Source organism: Galeopterus variegatus, unplaced genomic scaffold (assembly GCF_000696425.1).
Source record: "Galeopterus variegatus unplaced genomic scaffold, G_variegatus-3.0.2 Scaffold2732, whole genome shotgun sequence".
NCBI lineage: Eukaryota > Metazoa > Chordata > Mammalia > Dermoptera > Cynocephalidae > Galeopterus > Galeopterus variegatus.
Genome location: NW_007728843.1, coordinates 213,457 through 224,203, shown reverse-complemented (window position 1 = coordinate 224,203; position 10,747 = coordinate 213,457). Strand labels below are relative to the sequence as shown.

Here is a 10,747-nt window from a genome sequence, read left to right as displayed (position 1 = left end):
GACACTGAGGGTTGCAATCCGTTGCCGGTCACGAAAAAAGACAAAAAGGAAAAAAAAAAAAGAAAAAAAAAAAAATTACCGTAACAATTTAAGATCATTTTTAAAAAGAAAGACATATATGATAATAATGACTAACATTTGCTAAGCCAGTAAGATATTTCATGGGTTTTACACAGTATTTGACTTCTTATAACTCCTATAAAAAAAAAAAAAGATAATTCTGCTTTCAGCAAGGTATAGTTGATTTGCTTTTCCCTATTTCTCCTGCTAAGTACAACAAGAAACTCTGGACATATATAAAAATATATATCGCAAATATATGAAGACTGAAAACAGGAGAGAAGACAGCAGGCTGGCTAGCGAACTTGGGACCTGAGGAACAATGTGGTGTTGAGTTTCTTGGGCTTTCTTTTTGCCTAATATATTCCAGATACTGAAGAAGCTGGCACCCTGAAATACCAATGGGTGCACACATAAACAGTCTCAAGAAAAACCTGCTCTCCTCAGCCACAGGACCAGGAAAGGAGTAACCTAACAACACAGAATAGTTTTAAACTATAATCAGTGTACCTCAGCTGAACACCACAAAAAACAAATTGTGGCTCTATACTCAGCCATGCTTGCAAAGGTACAATAGAGAGCCTAGAATTCTGCCCATGGTAGGCTGTAATGAGATGCTTCAGACCTCCCCCCTCTGATGCCCCCATGGGAGTGGTTGTTAGAGAAGGCTGAACCACCACTAAAAAATTTTTTATGAAGAGATAACATTCATAGTCATTATAGCTAAATCAAAATGGAATACTAAAGAAGGTTCAAGTAACCCACAAGACAGAAAAAAGAAAACAGAGAAATGATAAACAGAGGATAAACAGAAAACAAAAACTAAATAGCAGACTTAAATACTAACATATCAATAACTGTACTAAGCGAAATGGTGTATATATACCAATTAAAAGATAAAGATTACCAGAGTATATTAAAAAAGGTGACCCAACTTTATGCTTCCTACAGTAACTCACTTCAAGTATAATGATATAAGTAGGTTGAAAGTAAAAGGATAGTATATACTACACAAATATTAACAAAAAGAAAGCAGGTATGGTAATATTAAGACAAGATAAAGTAGACTTTGGCAAAAAAAATTATCAGAAACAGAGAGGAATATTACATAATGTCAATCGACCAAGAAGACTAGCAAATCCTAAATGTGTATGCACCAAACAATAAAGCTGTAAAATATGTGAAGCAATTAACTGACTAAACTGAAAAGAAAAATAGACAAATCCACTATTATAGCTGCAGAATTCAATATCCCCCCTCTCTAAAATTAATAAAACCAGACAAAAAAATCAGCAAGGATATAGAACTGAACAATACCATTAATCAACAGAATCTAATCATCACTTATAGAAAACTTTACCTAACAACAGAATACATATTTTTTTTCACTGTCCATGAAACACAGATGTAGTTTCACCATATACTGTACAAAAGGAAAACTTCAAATAATTTAAAAGAACTGAAATAACACAGATTATGTTCTCTAACCACAATAAAATCAGCTAGAAATTAGTAACAAAAAAAACATGAAAATCTCCAAATGCTTATTTATAAACTAAATAACAGACTTTTAAACATCCATGGGTCTAAAAGGAAGTCCCAAGGGTAACTAAAAAATACATTTAACTGAATAAAAATGAAAATATAACATCAAAATGTGTGAGATGCAGCTAATACAATGCTGAGAGAAAAATTTATAGTACTAAGTGCTTATCACAACTCACTCAATGAAATTTATAATTTGAGCAGCACTATAACTATTAAAGAAATTAAACTTATCAAAAGTTCAAAGAAGAATTAATACGAATTTTATACAAGTTCTTCCAGGAAACAGAAGAAGTAACACTACCCAACTAATTCTATTTTTTTTGTTGGTGGCTGGTTGGTACAGGTATCTGAACCCTTGACCTTATAACACTATGCTCTCTCCAACTGAGCCAACCAGCCAGCACACTAATTTTATGAAGCCAGTATTACTGTGGTACTACAAAGAAAGCAGCCTAAGCAAACAAACAAACAAACAAAAAATCTAAACCCTACAACTAGAGACTAATATTTCTCAAATATAGCTACAAAAATTCTTAAAAAGATATTAGCAAAAAGAATCCAGCAATTTATAAAAGGAATTATACCCTCTAACTAAGTTTATGCAGGGATGTATCAATCAATGTAATCCACCATATTAGAAAGCTGAAGAAGAAAAATTACATATCAATTGACACAGAAAAAGCATGTGACAAAATCCAACACCCATTCACGAGAAAAACACTTAGCAAATAAGGAATGAAGGGGAAGTTCCCCCTTCAACTTGACAGACAACATCTACAAAAAAACCTATAGCTAACATTATACTAAATGGTAAAACACTGAATGCCTTTCCCCTAAGATGAGAAAAACGGCAAAGATGATCACTCTTACCACTGCTATTCATCATAGTGCTGAGTCTGTAGCCAGCACACTAAAGCAAGAAAATTCAATAAAAGGCATGTACATTAAAAAGGAAAAAATAAAACTATATTTGTGGATGTCCAGATAGTTTACGTAGAAAGTCCCAAGGAAAAAAGCCTCACAGAACTTATGTGAATTCAGCAAAGCCACGTGATACAAAAGCAACACACAAAAATCAACTATATTTCTATATACTAGCAATGACCACATGAAAACCAAACTTTAAAATATAATAGCTCAAAAAAAAAAAAAGAAGTACTTAGGCATAAATCTAACAAAATATGTCAATTGCCCCAAACTGATACACAGGCTTAACATAATTCCTACCAAAATCCTTGGAAGATTTCCTAATAGATATAGATGAGATTACTTTAAAATTTATATGAAATGATAAAGAAACTAGAATATCTAACACGATTTTCTTTTTTCTTTAAAAAAATGACCAGTAAGGGGATCATAACCCTTGACTTGGTGTTGTCAGCACCACTCTCTCCCAAGTGAGCTAATCAGCAATCCCTATATAGGGATCTGAACCCATGGCTTTGGTGTTATCAGCACCATACTCTCCCAGGTGAGCCATGGGCCAGCCCTCTAACATGATTTTGAAAAGAATAATAGTACAGGAAGAATCAGTCTACCTGATTTTAAGACATTATAGCTATAGTAATCAAGACTGTGTGAAACTGGTAAAAGGACAGATACATACATTAGTGGAACAGAATACAGAAATGAAAAATAGCCCACACAAGTACGTACAGCCAAGTAACTTTTGATAAAAATGCAAAAGCAATTCAATGGAGGAAAAATAATGTTTTCAATAAATAGTGCTGAAGCAAATGAATATCCATGGACAAGAAAATGAACCTTGATTTAAACATCATACTTTATCAAAAACTAATTCAAAAGGGACCACAGACTTAGATGTAAAATATAAAACTATAAAACTTTTAGAAGAAAATATAGGAGAAAATCTTGGTGACCAGACCAGGGATTAGTCAATGTGTTGTTAGACATGACATCAAAAGTACAATTCATTAAAAAATAAGTTGATGGGATTTTATCAAAACTAACCTTTTTCTTCTATAAAAGTCCCAATTAAGAAGATGAAAAGACAAGCTACAAGCCAGGAGAAAATACTTGTGAACCAAATCTGATAATACATAAAGAATTCTCAAAACTCAATAGTAAAAAACCAAACAATCCAATTAAAAATGGAGAAAGGGCATGAAGAAATATTTCACCAAAGAGAATATACAGATGGCAAATAAATGCATAAAAATATGTTCAGGTGCTGGCTGGTTTAGCTCAGTTGGTTAGAGCATGGCCTTGTAAGAACAAGGTCAAGAGTTCGGTTCCTTGTTCTGGCCAGCTGCCCAAAAAAAAAAAAAAAAAAAAAAAGTTCAAAATTATTAGTCATTATGAAAATACAAATTAAGACCAAAATGAATTACCACTACCATCTATCAGAAAGGTTAAAACAGAAAATAGTGACAACACCAAATGCTCCAGAGGGTGTACAGAAACACTGTCACCCATACGTTGCTGGTGAAAATAGTCAGGCAGTTTCTTAAAAAACTAGACATATGCTTACCATTTTATCCAACAATACTGCTGGGTATTCATCTTAGAGAAATGAAAACTTATGTGTGCAGAAAAACCTGTATGTGCTGTTTTGTAACAGCTTCATTTGTATAGTCAAAAACTGGAAGCAACCAAAATGTTGCTCAGGTGAATGAATAAATAAACTGTGCTACATCCATACGTGGAAAACAACTCACCATTAAAAAGGCACAAATTGCTGATACACCTGACAACTTATACAGATTTCAAAAGCATTATGATGAGTAAATAAAAGCCAATATCAAAAGTTCACATACGGTATGATTCCATTTATATAACATTCTTGATTAAAAACTGTAGACTTGGAAAACATATTAGTGGTTGCCAGGGGCTGAAAGTGGTGGAGGGTGGGGGGTGAGGGAGGTAATTATGCACAAGGGAGACCTTTATAGTGACCTACAGTACTCTGTATTTCGATTGTGATGATGGTTACAGGAATCAACACATGTGAGAAAATGACATGGAACTACACACACACACACACACACACACAGCACCAACGTCAAATTCCTGGTTTGATTTTGTGCTATAATTATGTAAAATGCAACCATTGGGGGAAACTGGGTGAAGAATACATGGGAACTCTCTATGCAATGTGCAACTTCTTGTATATAATTATTCCAAAATAAAAATTAAAAGATAAGAAATTATCAATTCAATTTGGAAACTAATTTGATATTCTTCTTTTGCTCTTGCTCAAAATATTTACAAATGCCAAGAAAACATCACTTTATTTTTGGGATGAAGCGGCTCCAAAATAAAAATTAAAAGATAAGAAATTATCAATTCAATTTGGAAACTAATTTGATATTCTTCTTTTGTTCTTGCTCAAAATATTTACAAATGCCAAGAAAACATCACTTTATTTTTGGGATGAAGCGGCTCCTCAGTAAGTAGAAAATAAAACAGCATAAAGGTACCCAAATTAGAGACTTTCAAAGGGATAAAAATAATATTTCTGCATAGTGGCATAAGTTTTGAGAACATCAACTTAAAAAACCCCAACCACAAACACTTTTTCACTAACTTCAATGTCATTAAAAACATGTATGTAATTTAGATCTTGTGTTGGATTAAGTCAATTATTGAGGCTAATGGTTCATGAACAACAATTGAACCCAATGATGTAAGCATAAAGTAATTTTTATTTCTATAAATTGGCATAAAAACAAACTTAACTAGACAATTTCAAGTATAAAAATAATAAACAAATAATAAATTATACTAATAATAAACTATACTAGGATCATCCATAGCTATTCACTTTTATAAAGTTGTTGAAAAGCAAATCGTGCTGTGTGTATTCTACATAGAATGTCAAATCCAAGAAGCTGAAAGTTTCTATTTTGCAAATTTCGTTTGACTACATCTCTACTTATATTAGTGTACAGTATTTTGCAAATAACAAAGAACGTGAGATTTGGAGCAGGAGAGAAGAGGGCCCTAAATGGTCCATCACTTACTAGTGACTCCTACTTAGGCTCTCTGAGTCTTTGGCTTCTTAATCTGCAAAGTGGACACACTATCACACTGGAATGTTTTGATATGTAAATAGTATCATGAATATTAAATTAATATTATCAGTGGTATATAAATATTAATGATAAAAATCAATAACATTATTAACTGTTAAAAAATTCTTGATTCTTGGCAAAAGATTTGCAAGCTAATCATTTTTCTCCAAATATTCTTCAAATTCAATTACAATATTTTATTGATTTTTAAGACAAAGTTTTTCACACTTATATCTGAAATTGACAGGCATCTTATAATCACTTTGGTAGGGTAGTATCCATGACATATTTGTCATTACATGTTTATTAAATCTGAAGAATGGTTATCAGCGTCTTGGAAAAAAAATCTGGAGATAATAATGGATGCTCATTTAAGAAATGATATATCACTAATGCTCTAAACAGAGAATATTATATGGATAAAACATGGACATAAAGATTCTTGAGTTGAAAGTGAATCAAAATTGTTAGACTTTGAATGTTAAGTTGTAGGAGTACCTCGGTTAAATAATTTTGCTTACATTTTTCTTTCTGTGTATGCACAAGGCTGTTATATGATTTTTTTTAAAAAGGGGCTCTTTGCATAACTATGAAAAATTCCAAGTGACAAAAAGTTGTGTCACAGTTAGGTTGGTAACTTTTTCTTAACAGTACATGAAATAATAATGTAGTTTGTAAGATTGCCTCTCATCTTCATTGAAATACCTTCCTGACGAAAACACTGAATTAATATCAAAATTATTCTTATTCTTTCTTTTAATGTCTTCCACTAAAATTTGATTTAAATAATTGAATAAATAAAAGTATAAGAATCAAGCCTAAGAACCAAGCCTTTGATACAAAGTGATGACAAAAACACTGCTTGATAGAAGTAGCATATTAAAGTAAAGCTCTGCTCTGACTGATCTGGGCTTTGATTTCATTGGGTCCTCCAGTGATATTACTTTGGTCACCAATGTTTCAATACAAAGCATGATTTCTGGCCTAGTCTATTCAATATTTATTATAGACGCTAACTATTTGACAGACACTAGAGATAGCAAGGAGAATAAAAGGCAGACATGGTCCCTGCTTCTTTGTTCAGTATCTGGTGAGGAAGACTGACAATAAATAAGTGACACAAATTAATAATTGTAAGTTGTTATAAACACTGTAAAGAAACAATAGGGAAATGTAAATAAAAATGAACAGTGGAGGACATTCAATTTCAGATAATAACGGTAACTGTGAACACTTACATAGTGCTTACTATGTGCTGGGCTCTGTACTATATGCTTTATATACTCTTCTAATCCTCAAAACAACTCTATAAGCAGATACTATTATTTCCATTTTACAGACAGGGAAAATGAACTTAAGTGATTTGCCTAAGATCATACAAAAAGTAAGTGGGGAGCAGGGATGTCAACTCAGACATTCTGTCTCCAGAACCCTTGTTCTCATCTACTACATTACTGGGAAAGCCTTTCTGAGAAGGTGTCATTTAGGTTGAGACATGAATGATGAGAAAGTAAGTGGCTGGCGAGAGAAATCATGTATAAAGCCCTAAAGTGAGAAAGGAGTCCTTCAGTTTTAGGAAATTAAAGGTGGCCAGTGTGGCTGGAATATAGTTAATGAGAGCAAGAGTGTCAGGAGCTAGGGCTGCAGAAGGCAGGTGTGACCTCATGTAAGATCCTCCAGGACACAAGGAGCTAGGATTTTGTTCTAAGTGCAATAGGAACCTACTGATGACTTTAAACTGGACAATGACATTATCTAATTAAAAAAAAAATCTTTCTAGCTGACCTATGAAGAATGAGTTGAAAGAACGTAAGATAAGCAGAACCCACATCGTCATTTATTCAACAAATATTAGAAAGTTCATAGAGTAGCTATTATTGTGGCAGGTACTACTCTAGATGTGGGGTATACAGCTAAGAGTAGACGTGGTCCTTCACTATGGAGTGCACTTTAGAGTGGTGAAAACATACACACACAACTACCCACATCTCCTACTGTAGTGAATTGAATTATGTCCCCCCAAAACTCATTGAAGTTTGAATTGTGTTCCCCAAGTTTTACTTAGAAACTTAGCCCCTACTGTGACTGTTAAGAGGGTGGGAAATCCTATTATGGTAATTGGAGCCTTGGTAATTGAAGAGGTGACTGGATTGTAGGACCATGCAGTAGTGAATAGATTAAAAATGGTGGTCAGGGGAGTGGTTCTGAGGGCTTTAAAAGAAGATGAGTGTCTTTCTCTTTACTCTCTGCTTCCAACGTGAGATCCCAGAATCACTGTCAACACCACCACATGGACTTTGGACTTCCCAGCCTCAGAAACTGTAAGCAATAAATTTCATTTTCTTTATAAATTACCCAGTCTCAGGTGTGGAGTGTACTGACATTTATGGAGAAAATGTGTTTCACAGGGCCTATTTTCCAAAGCCCTATAGTCTCAGGTTTAGCCTAATCTTTTGGAATTACATATAGAAATGTTAACCTTGCAAAAGACAGGAAACTTTCCTCAAGCTAAAGTCTTTGTAACACAGCAAAGTTGCTGGCTCAAAGACAGACAAGTTACTTGATTGATATGTAAAATACTGGGGGAATTGCTGTAGGGAAAAACAATGTCTGCTAAGATCAAGTTTTTGTTGGTGGATTGACTTAACCTTTTGCAAACTGCATTATGGAATGTCACTTTGCTTGTTCCACTGATGTTACCAGCCTCTACTGCTAAACTATATTTAGCCACAACCCCACCTATGTTCTTTTCCTGTAACTTCCTGGTCTGGAGAATAAATGCAGGGAAAGAACCCCAGTTTGTGGTTAATTTCCAAAGGAAGGAATGCCTCTCTCTTGAGGGTTCTGGGAAATTAACCCCTTTGGGGTCTCTCACTGCTCAGAAGAAATGGGCTTTGAGTAATCCTTTTTGTGGCTCCATCACCCAGGGTAAGAGAGGTGACAAATCCGTGTGAGGCAAAGCAACTCAGGTATTCTGTTATAGCAACACAAAACGGACGAAGACACCTACATCAATAATTTCTTCCACTCTACTAGACATTTTTCATCAGCATGAAAATTCTTGTATCTCCCATCTTTAAACAAACATCAAACAAAAATCTATCCTTTGACCTTTTACCTACCATTCCATTTTTCTATTCCTTAACCCAGAAAAACTTCTTTAAAGAACAATCTGTGGGAGCATCACCTCCAGTTATCATCTCAACCCACTACAATCAAGTCCCTCTCTTTTACCCTTTTAAAACTGTCCTTGGTCAGTGTCACCACATTACCATCTTGAAGTCAAATGCTCACTTCTCTCTCATCTTATTTAATCTCTCAGGAATATAAGGTGTTAACTAGTTATCCCTTTTTGAAACACTTGTCTCTGTATCTGTGCCACAACACTCCTCAGTTTTCCTACCTTGCTGGACTCTCCTCAGTCTAATAACCACTGCACATGAACATGCAAGAAGAACATGCAAGATAATGTACATATAAGTTTTAGAAACATAAAAGTTATATACCAAAATTATAAAAAAAACAGCTCAAAGACAGGAAAGAAAAAGTTGTAACACGATGCTTAGACACACAAAGTTAAAATTGGAGAACTGAATTATGACTAGTAGAGTACCTATTTATTTGACATCTTGTCATTTTCTCGTATTGTAGCTTTATTTATATACGTGCCTTACCTGCCTTGCCAGCTTAGACTATAAGCTCTCTGCAAGTGGTAAGACCTTAAATATGGCACCTGACATAGGCTTTCACTAAATATTAACTGAATTGATATATCACGCCATTAATTCATATTACTGTCCTTTGAGGGTTTGTGTGTGTTCAAAATCCCATCTACTCGCACAGAATTCAAGGGGGCTCATAAAATTACGACAAGTTAATGGAAACAAACATAGATTAAAACAGAATAGAATCCATCGTGAGGAGGATAGAAATAAGCAAGTAATCATGTTAACTGCTACTGCAGCCTTTGGCTGATATTTCCTGGCAGCCAAAAGAAGAAGGGAATTGGCTGAATACCACAGCATGGCATTTAATCTACCACCAAGTCAGCCATTTGCATTCATCTGCAGAGACCAACTTTTCCCGGAATTGGCTGAATACCACAGTATGGCATTTAATCTACCACCAAGTCAGCCATTTGCATTCATCTGCAGAGACCAACTTTTCCCTGGACCAAAACCCACAGGGGACTCTGATCGAGTGGGCTGTCATGTAAAAGCCACCAACAGTCTACACGAAACTATGAAAACAGAGACATACATCAACACGACCCTTCATAAGGTCCTGAGAAAATAACTGAGCAAAGGCACAGAGTAAATCTGAAGGGTCGCGTAAGTTTACTTGGTTCTGCTGCTGTTTAAGGAAGGACCGAATCACTGATGCCTCAACAACAGAATCCTCAGTTTTCTCCCTAAGGATCCGGCCCAAGGTTGACAATCCCAAAACAGCACCTGGGCGTTTTCATCCCGCAGTAAAGGGTCGGCATTAGCTGGCGGCCTCGGGTTCAGGCGGGGCCAGAGCCCCACACTGGGATAGTGTCTTAGGTCGGCCCTCAGTGGAGGGTTTCGTGGTGGGCGGCTGCTAAGGGTAGGGAGTGTCCTGGGTGAGGGTGGGTCTTCAGCCGATGGGGTTGAGGCGGAGGGAGGGAAGCAACTTAGGGCCACCGCGTTGTACAACTCCAGGGGGTACCACGGCGGTCTCCTCCTGGCCGCGGACACCTCTCCCACCCCCAAATATGAAGAAGCGACAGAAGCAGCCGAAGCCAAGGAAATCCTTTTCTCTGTGGGTCGTAAGGGCCAAGTCCTCGGGGATAAGGTGCTACCACCCCACTCTTCCCTTAGACCCCGGAGCTCACCCACCTGCAACTGCAGTCTCCGAAGTCTCTACCCCAGTCTCCTTTGCCTCCAGAAGACTGGTTACGATTGGCTTGCCCGGCTGTCCCGTTAGTTTTTCCGCAAGCGTGAGTGGCGTAACGGTGCAGCTATTGGCCTTGGTCCCTCCCTTCGCCCGCCTCCGAAGGCACGCCCCAATGACGTCACACGATGCCGCAGAGCGCCTTGGCCGGCTTCCGTCTCCGCCCCCAGCCGTTTTCTCCTAGAGGAGGC

At 36.3% G+C, this 10,747-nt stretch overlaps 1 protein-coding gene across 1 annotated transcript in view; it reads right to left on the bottom strand.

Moving 5' to 3' along the window:
• Positions 1–10,711, bottom strand: part of KBTBD3 (kelch repeat and BTB (POZ) domain containing 3) — a 23,507-nt gene extending 12,796 nt beyond the window's left edge. The window contains exon 1 of the mRNA XM_008582830.1: positions 10,502–10,711. The gene's annotated coding sequence lies outside the window, so the exon portion shown is untranslated. The remainder of the gene's footprint in view (positions 1–10,501) is intronic.
• Between the last annotated feature and the right edge of the window lie 36 nt (positions 10,712–10,747).